Below are 11,703 nucleotides of genomic sequence, written 5' to 3' on the forward strand. Positions count from 1 at the left end.
TCCGCGAGGGAGCCGGCAGCGCAGCGCGAGGCACCGGCTCTAACCGGCACTTCTCGGATCCGGCCCCGCCCCCGCCCCGCCGCCGTTATCACGTTACCGGCCGCGCCAGCCAATGGGACGCGCCCGGCGGAACCGCTGACAGGCCGCGGGGCGGGGGAGAGGGCTGCGGCGGACAAAAGCGTCCCGCCGCGCCCGGCCCCGCCCCTCCCCGCGGCACTCACCTGCGGAGGCACCTGACGGCCCCGCCCGGGCCGCCGCCGGGGGCAGGGGAGGCTCCCGGCACCGCGGCCGTGCCCGCGGCGGGGAGAGCCGTCAGGCTGAGAGCCCCCCCCCGGTGCCGGGGCCGCCCCGACCCGACGGCAGCGGCCGCCCCCTCGGTGCCGGCATTTAAACGCAGCGAGCCGCTCGAAAGCGGGAGGAGGCGGAGGGAGCGAGAAAGCAGTTGCCGCTGCCGCCGATTCAAAACTGAAACTTAATGAAGGTGACACGCGCAAAGCGGCAGCTCAGTCTGACGGAGGGCGCGCGGCTTCCTGGGCACCAGAGGCCTCGGCTGGGGCCGGGCGCCGGGCCGGGGAAGGGGTGCGCGGCCCGGAGCGGCCCCGGGGGCGGCTGCGCGGGCAGCGGCAGGGGATGAAGCCAAGCCCCGCGGGGGCGAGCGGAAGGAGCGGGGCTCGTCCGGCCGAGGAGAGCACGACGGGGGACGCTCGGGAATGTTCCGCGCGGTTGCATTCGGAACAAGCTGGCAGCCCTGCGGCACCTCGCCGGATGCGCTATCGCTGTACCTACTCTGCAGCGACGGTCGTCTCATTACTGTGGCCAGGTACACCCGATGCCCACCCCTGTTGGCCAGGGACAGACTCGGGTCCGTATTACTGGATGGCAAGACCCTTGCATGGCTCTTCGGTTCCAGTGAAAACCTGGCAACGACATAAAAAAGTTCACAAAGACACACGATGTTTTAAAAAAAATCAATCATAGATTCATTTGACTTTCCTACTTCGCTTCCTTCCTCTTTCTCCAGCGGACAGTGCAGCTGCCTTCTCCAAATGCCTGAAGAGGCTGATTCTGCTGGGTAAACCCATGAAAGCCTGAAGGAAGATTTTGATTCCCACCTAGATCTCTGCACATAACTGGGACAAATCGGCTGTGTCTGCCTCCTCTTAGTCATACAAACAGCTCAATCTACTCACGTAATTTTCCTGCCATATTTTCATTATTAGCAACTCCATTGCAAGAATCTATTCAAAATTCTATTTACAATATCATTATACTCCTTACAATTGCTGTGCTATAGTAATGTTTATTGTTTGTCTAGTCATCAGTTTCGTGGAAAAAGGGTCTATTTTCAAAATATTGCTTTTCCTCCATAAAACACCGAAGTCCTTTTCTTCACTGGTGTATGAAAACCCCCTTCATTAAACAGCACAGACACTAAATTTTGCAAAAATAACAATTTTCAAATTGTATCCAGTACACATTTAGCTATTATTATTAGTTTCAACTTAAAGTACCCGTTAAAATACAACATACTTCTGTGCAACACAAAAGTATGTGCTTGTTTTGAAACACATGCATTGCAGTTTAGCCAAAAGTGAAACTAATTACAAATAAAAGTGAAGCTTGCTTTTTAATCCAAACACATAGAAATACTAATGCAAACATCTATCCTGTCAAAGGAAAAAAAAAAAAAAAAGCATGTTTGTTTTACTAGTTTGCAGTCATATGGGTAGCCTAGCAGAGAATGTATTTGTTTTGCATTTGTTTTAGGCTGATAGTTTCTACTTAGGGTGATGTACTTTGATAGTAATCTAACCTCAGAGAAGCCACTATTGTCATCAGAAAGATGACAACAGTGTGACATTGTCTGCAATTACTGCTCCAAGAGTCGTTGGTAAGGTTTGGTAAACAGCAGACAGCAGGCCAGCAATCTTCCCAGGAGACCAATTCCCTTTTGCCTCATGAACTGCCACCTCCTTAGCTGACTGTATCTCGATTTCCATCATCAAGACAAATCTTCTGCTGTATTAGGGTTTCCCTGAGGAATGATTTAATCCATTTTAGCTTATTGGAACTCTTTCCCCTTTCTGTGAGCAAAATAAATTAAAGTACATCTTAGTCTATAATCTTCATTTCTACTAACTCAAAAACGAAAAGTCTGTCTCCGGGATCTGCCACATTTTCTTTTTGTTGGCAATAGGCTAGGAAGACAAATTAATGTTTAATTAAATTATAAAACCAAGGACTATTTGTGCTAAATTGTAAAACCAAGAACTATTTGTGCTAAAAATGAAAGTATTGAATTAAGTCAGAACACTGAAGTTAATGGTCATAAGGTTCATAATTGCTTGAGCAGAAGATTCCAACCCAACTTTCTAGGTTTGGTTCTTATTTACTCTGCTACTGAGTAGCTCCTGGGGAAGCACAAGAGAACACTCAACTCATCAGTCACACTCCACAAATCTCCAAGTGATGATATCTGAGCAAAGGGAATATTTTGTTAACTGCCTACTCAAAAACAAAGCTGTTTTTAGCTGTGCAGCTCCTGAGTGTATGCCTAGCAGATCAAGGTCTTCTTTGGGGTTATCTTAGTGCAATTATTTTAGGATGAATTTCTTGCAGTCTTTTTCAAGCAACATTATCTGGAAAATGTTCTTCAAGCTCTAACACCCTTTCTAATTGTTTGTCACAGCCAGTTATAAGATACTGAAAAACAACAGCTTGACAATCCAGGGAAAGTTGAGTTTCATTTCACACATCATGCCATCCCCTGATCTTTTTTAACTTGATATTTAGATGTTATGAAACCAGCTTTGAATCTCAAAAGAAGTTAACAGTTTCAAATGTTATGCTCAGTGTGACTAATGGTGTCCTGAGCACCTACTTCAATCCCTCCACTTGCACAATTTTGGGAAATCTCATGTGGTAAGAAAGGGAAAGCTATAGAGCAGAGTCCTGTATATTTAAGAGGGTAACATTTATAGTCAAAATTTAATTTCAAAATATTTCCTATTGCACATTCTTTTTAATATCAGAGAGATTATGTTATACTTGTCTTTTAACCCTCCAATAGTGCTTGGAGTTGCAGGAGCAACAGCATCTTGATTGGCAATCGTGCTGGCAGCAGTTATCTGAAGCTGAGCCAGTTCTTTGAATAAAGCACCCAATGACAACTTGCCTTGTGATCACCAAGTGCATTTCTGACCGTCTGTTTCTCAAGATCCCATCTTTTGATATGAAAGGCTACAGCTTTATAGTTAGCTGAGGCATGAACCAGCAGATCACAACCCTTTAACCTCTAAAATGCCATACTACCATTTATTTTCCTAAAGAGAAGAAAAAACAGGTAAGCTTCATAGTTCTCCATATTATTTAATTTCAGTCCCTGGCACATCCTGATTATTGTCACACTTGCATTTTCTGGCATTTGCTAAAGCTTCTTTGTCTCCTTCTGATAATTTATAAATCACATGTTACATATGCTCCAGATCATTGATTTCCTCGTGTAATACTGTGGCTTGCAGTTAAAAAAAGCTCTCACTGCAGGGGTGGGTATTTTAGAACACCACTTCCCCCTGCTGGATCAGTCACAGCTCTGCCTGCACTTGGAGGGACCTGCCCAAATCCTCTACCTCTAGCTCAGGCAAGACCCCTGCTCCTTCCAGACAGCTTTGGACAGTAAGAAACTAGCAAAGGTCTTCTTAATTTATCAGATTAATATGATAATCATAAAATTTTAATCCAGCATCAGGATGGAATATCAATTCCCGGACAGGAATATCAATTAGTTTCTGCTCAAGACAGGAGTATCTCAAAGCTGTAGATATTGCTAAAATTGGGCGTCTTAGGGTCTGCTGTTTCATATTCACTCCAAAACCCTGACACGTTAGCCCTTGAGCTGCACGACAGTAGTTCAGAGTAGGAGATGCATCCTTGGCTGGATGTACTTCAGTGAAAAAGCATCAGGATCATAGGGTATCCCAAGAACACCACCACACATAGGCCATCCTGCAAAACACAGGACATTTGAGAAGACAGCATGTTCTTCTTTCTCTGTTCTGCGCTGCTACCTATTCTCTGCGTCCACCTGTGAGGAAGCGAGTGCAGACAAAGTGATAGCAGCCTGATAATATAAATTTTTTGGCCCATTATAGTGCAAGCAGCCTAAAAACCCCAGAAATGTACAGTATATAGGGTTGCTAGCATGAACTTCACTTTGCAGCAATGGATATATATAGATCTATTGTCTGCAAAGACCTTCTCTACACAGCCTATGCTGATTTTAATTGACAACTCTTAAGTGTCAATTGCAGCCTCATGCCAGGTAAGATTAAGTCAATATTTAAAAACACCTTTTACCCAGACCAACAGGCATTTCTTTGTAGAGTGTGTATATAGGATACCACACAAAAAAAGATTATTTTTTTTAAGAGAGAGAAACATCGGCCACAATTTTTGTGACTCTAATGGAAACCAAGAATAGTGCTACAGCGAATTTTAATGGAGTGCTACACTTCCTATCTGGCCATCTGTTCCAAACTGCTAGCAATAACCAGAGTATGACATTTTACAGGGGGTTTTGAGGGAAACTACCATATTCAGATACAACTGTCTTGCATTCAAGTTGTACGGTTGTTGGAATACTGTCCACAACTGAGGGAGGGGGAGTGTTAAAAGGAAGGGGAGAGAGAATTGCAGATAAATGAGTAAGACTGTGCTTAATTCTTGCTCTCCACAAGGACAGGAACTGGTCCCAGTGCAGTACTACATGTGCTCCTAACTCACATGTACAAACACAACTGAAAAACATAATTAAGCATTTTGCTGAACAAAGATTCTGTTCACATACTGAATGAATGAATGAAGCTTTGCTGAATGAAGGCTTTTGGTGGACTTCAAAACACAGGAAGATGACGAATAAGCTAAAGATGGGGGAAGGGGAGTAGAAAATATAGATATAATCCTAAACCAATATTCCCAGTCAGAGAAATTTACTTTGAAAAGGGAGATAGAGATGTTCCACAGAAGAACTGTCAAAAGATTGGATCAAAGTGGTACTCAATGTTAAGAGGTAGAACTGGCAACAGTGCTGAAAGCCATACTGAGGTTAACCGGAATAAACCTTCTTTAGAAGACAGGAAACAGGTGATTACGCAGTTGGTGGTTCCTGATTTGTGTTCAGAACAAAGCCTGTGCTAAGCACACTGAAGGTCTAGTTAGAAAATATCATGTAAGAAATATTTCTCATGAAAAAATGTTTTCAAAGAGTTTGGAAAGGAAATAAAAGGCTTGAATAAAGAAACCAGAATGTCAGGATCAAGGAGACATCCTGAATAACAGCAATAGCGAAAGGAAATTTAAAAAGATATACAGCATAAGGTGGCATAAGCACTGCTTTTCTAAGCAGTTGGTTTTCCAGTTATCACTTGGTTTTTAAATGTTGAAGAATAAGGATTACTCTCTGCTTCATTTAGATGGTATTGCATTCTTGCCTCCTGGTGACCCTTGCATCTTATTGACTAATTGTGAAGTTTTTGTCTGAGACTGTCCAAGAAAACTTCTAAGGTGGACTCCAAGTAGACAGAGCAACTAAAGATGAATATTTGTCTCCCAAGAGCTTTCAACACAAAATAAATGTTTGTTGGCTCTAGTAGCCCTACTGACATTAACAGCTCACACATGACACTTAATACTGCATTACTAATAATCAATCCATGTCTGCTAGAATGCTACTAACAAAAAAAATTTAAAAAAATTAGTGCCTTGGGATTCCAATACCATTCACTCCTGTCGTTTACAAATGCTTTGACTCCACTGTACAGTTCTAGTATTGCAACTACAAGTCATAAAAATGCAATTAAGAATCCAGCACTTGAAACTCTACATCACATAATTTTCTGCAGAAAACACAGGAAATACACTTCAGTGTATTCTTATTCAGATCCTGGTTTCTCGCAAGTGTCCTAGGTCTTTCTTTCATTTATGCTATCTTATTTTCTACATTTCACTCACCTTGCACAGAGGTGAAAGAATTTTACACCTAGTAAATATTTCATTAATGCCAGCTTCTGTTTGCTCAGCACTCTTGCAAAGTCTTGCATTTCTAGTCAATTCAGCACTTGTCTGGAGACCACTTTATGCTTGCTGTGGAGGTTAACACACTAGAAATCAGAAGTCTTCCAGTAGGAAACTACTTACTGTGTTGTTTTATGTAATCACTGTTGCTTTACTTGTTAGGCTGCAGACATGCAGCCCTGATTTCAACTGACACAGCTCAGGAGAGTCACCCCCTTCAAACAACCTCCCGTTCCAGATTATAGTCCCCAGCTAGTTTTTCACCAGAAGTTGCTGCTCCCTCAGAATTGCAGTCTGGTTTATGGGTGATGTTGCTCCCGAGTTTGGTGCTACCAAAATTAACCTGATCAGTTTAAATGCCTTTGATTACACGTTTTTTTTTTAATCTCCATAATTCTGAAAGACCCAATTTGGGATCAACCAGTATAAGCTCTTTCCCATTTAACTTGCCCTTACAATAAAGCAGGATCTGCTCTGCACCTTGCAGATCCAGATCCTCAGGGAAGTTATTAGATCAAAAGACCAAAGACAATTTATTTGTCTTTCAGCACACTTCCATTCTGGGCCTTTTTTTCTCATTCTCTTCAGTCTTCTTTCCTAATGTGTAGCTTGAGGTTGGCCGGTGATTTATCTGAAAAATTTACTCTCAATATCTGTCCAGAAGGTGAAAACCTCAGTTCTGTAGTATTTGTAGCCCCTGCCAGCAAAAATGTCACAGAATCACCTTCTGGTAGCTTGAGGAATCCATAATAAAACATGCTGCTGCTACATCTCAGGCAGAAATTTGCCTTCTGTTTTCTAGAGAACATGGGAAAAATAAGACAAAAAGGTCTGTTATACCAAAGTATCTCTACCCAAATTTAAATACAAAGAAGGCACCTCTGGAATCTGTCAGAAAATACTTCCATTGTCATACCCATTTTCATTACTAATGGCTTGATTCCACAGGGAAAAAAAAGCCAATTTGGTCCACAAACCTTCACAACATAAAAATATATAATTTTATAAAGAAGTCAAAGATACAGAGACACAATTTAAAATCAGCCTTAGCAGTATGAACAATATCCAAATAAATGAATATTAATTTTTTTATGGATACTGCTAAGAAATGCTAGAGTTATCCACCACCTGCTTCACTCCGCAGTTGCATTCAATTTTCTTTGAGATATACAAAATGTATGAGGTAATTTAAAACTGGAGTGCTCTCAGCACCTGCTAAGATTAGATCTTTAGAGGCAATAAAGCCAGTATAATCTGAACTCCAGGATCAAACTAATTGGCTATGATGCCTTTTTTAAAATAGTGCCAAGCATATGCAGTAGCTACCATCTGATAAGTAAATCGTTACAGTGCAGCCTACCAGGCAGAGAAAGGAAAAAGTCATTATTTTTGAATGAGAATCAAAGTAAATAATAAATGTGTACAGCACAGCCTGATATGAGGAGTTCCTTGGCACGTATTTGGGATGTTTAATCATAAAAAAATGTAGTTAGACACGAGTCATACAGCTCACCCCAAATGACTGAAAAGTCTTATGCGTTTAATACTGCATACTGTGAGTAATATAGGAAATTCTCACTGAAGTATTTCCAGCTTCCTAGACTCCCCTGATGCAATCCAGTGTTAGTCACGCAGTGTGGGAGCAGTCAGATAGCCACATCCTCTTCTCCAATCCAGATGCCGGTGGACTCAGCCTTTAGGAATAAAGTTAGGCCTGTGAGACATTTGGGCTGTATTTCTTCGTCTGTGTTATCATACATTATATTTGAGATGGCACACTAATTTCTCATAACATCTCTTTAATAAATATTTGCAAAAGACAAGATTCATACAATTTTTCTTGAACAGGGCTTACAGCCACAAGGCAGACTGTGAAGTGGCAGCATGGCAATGGGCTGGGGGTAAGGATGGTACCTCCCACCTGAGAGACTCCAAATTATCTACGTTTAAGAGGTGTGCGGGTGTCCTGCCTAACCTATTGCACAGGCCTGAGTACAGGACTGGACACTGAACAGCTGCAGACATCAGCACGTCTTCCTGTGCTTTTGCTTGAAAAGCAGGACTGTTAGCACAGCATAGTTGTGCAGTTCTGAGGAAGAAAAGGAACAGAAGAAGATACTAAGAGGAATTGTGAGCAAAGAGATTCATCTGCTGTCCAGTTGCTTTTGTGAGCAGAAAAACAGGCGTTCATCCATTTCTTGTTAGTAAACATGACTGTGTCAAAGACTTTTAAGTCCCATCAGTAATTCAATATTTTTTCCTCTTCACAAAAAAATCATCAGGGCCCTAAATTCTTATAAAAAGGAAATTACAACACATATGTGCCTTTTTGAACTGCCACGTGTAAGGTTTTATTTTTATGACTTGCATAATACCACTTTGGAAAGTACTGGCTATATCCCAAGGGAAAGCTGATCTAAATTTTATGTTTTTCATCTCTACTTTGATTTGACCAAGATACAGGTTCATTAGAATATTATCTACTGCAGCTAGGGTAGAAAACTCCGACGGACAAAACAGAGCTGAAGTCAGCTGATTTTCTATGGACTGTTAATAGTGCGATTTGTGCATCCAAGTTCTGCCAAGTAATTTTCTCCTCTTCAATTGAACTGCCACTCACTAATCTGTTTTGAAGTGTAGAAATTCCTGACTACTATTCCCACTTCACAAATCAGATGGAGCTGGGTTATATGAAAAGAAATTAGCCTAAAAATGCACTAATTCTTACTTCTAATGGATGAGAATGTGTTAAGCAGTTAGACCAGCCATGCAAGACTTTTACCAAAATTCAGGATGCGTTACGGTGCACTTACAAAATGAGTGAGAGCCTTCTAAACTGAAAGTCAGTATGAGATACTTGGGGTGCTTAAAAAAAACCAGAAAGTTTAATACGGGTGCTAGAAAATTACTTATTTAAAATATGGAAATAAATACTATTTCTAAGTATGAAAGATAAATTTGAAAAAGCAAATACCTCACCATACCTAAATTTATTACTTTAGCTGAGTCCTGGGATTCAGGACTGATTTAATTCTATGAAAACTGTTGAATGCTGAATTCAAGAGACTTAATGTATTTAATCATTAGGCTCAGATGTCAGTGTTCCCGTTTTCCCTGCTGTGTGAGAACTTGGAAAATCCTTTTACGTTAGCAATCTTTGAAGCAGAATTTTCGGCCTTTCACACTGCTGAAAGTGTGGCAAGGCTGAACTGCTCAATGGGTTTTTCTGAAACAGTCGAGACAAGGCCTCCTTCAAGACCTTCTGACTGATATATAAAGTGAGCCTTTCCTGCTTAAAGCACAAAATGCCATTAAGTTAAAGAAATTAAATTGTCAGTTTAGGGGGAGAACTTGAAAAAATGCTACTGAGCATAGGCAGCAACTAGAATTTTCATAGTGGTCCATCACTACAGCAGGCTTTGATTGTTGCATAAGTTGGACTACTTATATGTTTTTCATATTACTTCAGTTGAAATTTAGACCAAAATCGTTGCGGCAGATGCTATAGAATTGTAACTAAAAGAGCAGACAATATTGCTTTTGCTGTGTTAGTTAAACTGCAGTGGATCCTATTAACTCACGTGCTCATAAGATTCTGTTTTACAAACAGGAGTCACATAATCAGGTGTCTTGCAAGAGATTAAATGTCAGAGCCAGTTGGGGCAGACAAGACTTTCAAACCGCCTTTATTCTTCACTATCTCAGCTGATCTGGTAAACATTGAGCATCACTTAACAGGGTAAGGACTCAAACAGTGCTTGTTTCATCAGCTGAGGATGAATCAGCATTATCTTAACAACATCCCTTCAGCTATCTGTATCACGGACCTAGAGTAGTGTGTTGTGCAGAAGCCTGGAAAATATAAAACTGCATGGATTTTCCCATGACGTCTGCTTTGTACACGGTATTCTGTAAAAAAATATGGGCATCAATGTGACGAACGGCCAACGCGAGGCTAAAGCTTCTCTCCCCCCCCCCGGCCCTTTTGAACCGCCTTGTGACATGGCAAGGTTTGGGATCTGCTGCCCTCCGGTGGATGCTTGGAGAGGTCCTCTCTGCCAGCAGGGGCACCGCGTTTGAGACCACGAGACTTCACAAAAAGCATAACAGAAAAAAGGAATAAAGTGTTACGTTCTTCGCGCGTCTTATTTAGGATCAAAAATAATAGCTGGGACTCATTTCTTAATTTTGCTATTTTGTTCTGGCTTTGTCAGAATATTTCTACATCCAAGTAGAGGTTTTCTAGTTCTACGAAACTGGTTCTCTTCAGTCAGGTCTCACTCTTTCATTTTATATGAATATATGTAATGATTGCATATATAACACAATACATACAGTAATGATATCCAAGTAGTAGATGTATCTATCGCATTTGATAATATGTGCATTCTGCCTGCTAATCCATCTCTTTGTGGTTGTTATTCATACCCTAGACCTGTTTCTAGCATCAACATTTAAAAAAAGCAGTTAAGACTTGCTACAGAAAGTATTTTCTTACTTGCTCGTACAGTTCTTTTAAAAATATTTATCTGTATTACTGGACATTTTAGAACAAGAGATGGATTTGACACATAATGTCATGCCAGGTCCCTGTAAAAATCTGATTTGTGAGGTTTTCAGATCTGCAGTGGTCTGAGATACTGCACGTTAAGATCACAATGTTACTTAGCATACAAAATCAATTGGAGTTGTCCAACCTTTTTCTTTCTTAAAGCTCTGTACAGTGATGTTGATATTAAGGCAAACCGGTTTTGTCAAGATTTTTAAAAGCAGCAAAAATAGGTTGCAAGGACATTTCAAATATGTATTTCTAACTGAATAATCAAATTTAGTGATGATGAGGTGCTGCTTAAAAGGAACTTTATTTCCGAATGGAGTAAATCTGTTTGTCCTGGTTGTAAAGGGGAACCTTAGAAATGCAAATCCTGTGACTTTGAGGAATACCCCATTCTTTTCCTGATACGGGGTCAACTTAGGTATGAGATGATTGTTAATGATTTTGACACTTTGTTCCTTCCAGAAAGACAGCCCAAAGAAGGTGACTAGTTAGCTCAGTTTACCCCGAGCGCCAATTTTTATGTTGCTTGGGAGGTGCTACATATATGTGTGTGCAGCTCCATATCAAGAAGTATCTGAGCATGAAGAGATCAGAAAAATCATAATTCAAGTTCTGACAAAAAATCCACCGGAACTTGAAAATAGGGAGACATTCTAAAACGTTCAGACAAGTTGCTACGCCTTACTTTGCGAGCAGACCTCTCGCCTCGCAGCAGCCTCTCACCCGCACGCCGTATTGGTGAGACCTCTGCGCAGTGCCAGCTCAGTCGCCTGCCTCGGTACAATGACTAACGCTGCGCTTTGGCGGATCACCTCCCCCTCAGGACTGAGGCCCGACAGCCCCGTGGCAGGGCGCGCTGCCTTCCCGCTGCATTTTCCAGGCCGTGCCCACAGATGCCATCGCCCGCGCCCTGCTCCTCACTTCCCCGGCGGCTCTGGGGCACCTGCGAGGAGGTGCCCGCGGGAAACCCGCCCTGGACAGCCCGCTCCCGCCAGCCTTCTCGCTCCGGATGCGGGACAGGAGTTCACCTATCTCGGGCCATGCAGCTTTACACTCTCTTCGGCCGCTCACGG

The sequence above is a fragment of the Harpia harpyja genome, chromosome 11 (assembly GCF_026419915.1).
Source record: "Harpia harpyja isolate bHarHar1 chromosome 11, bHarHar1 primary haplotype, whole genome shotgun sequence".
Classification (NCBI taxonomy): Eukaryota; Metazoa; Chordata; class Aves; order Accipitriformes; family Accipitridae; genus Harpia; species Harpia harpyja.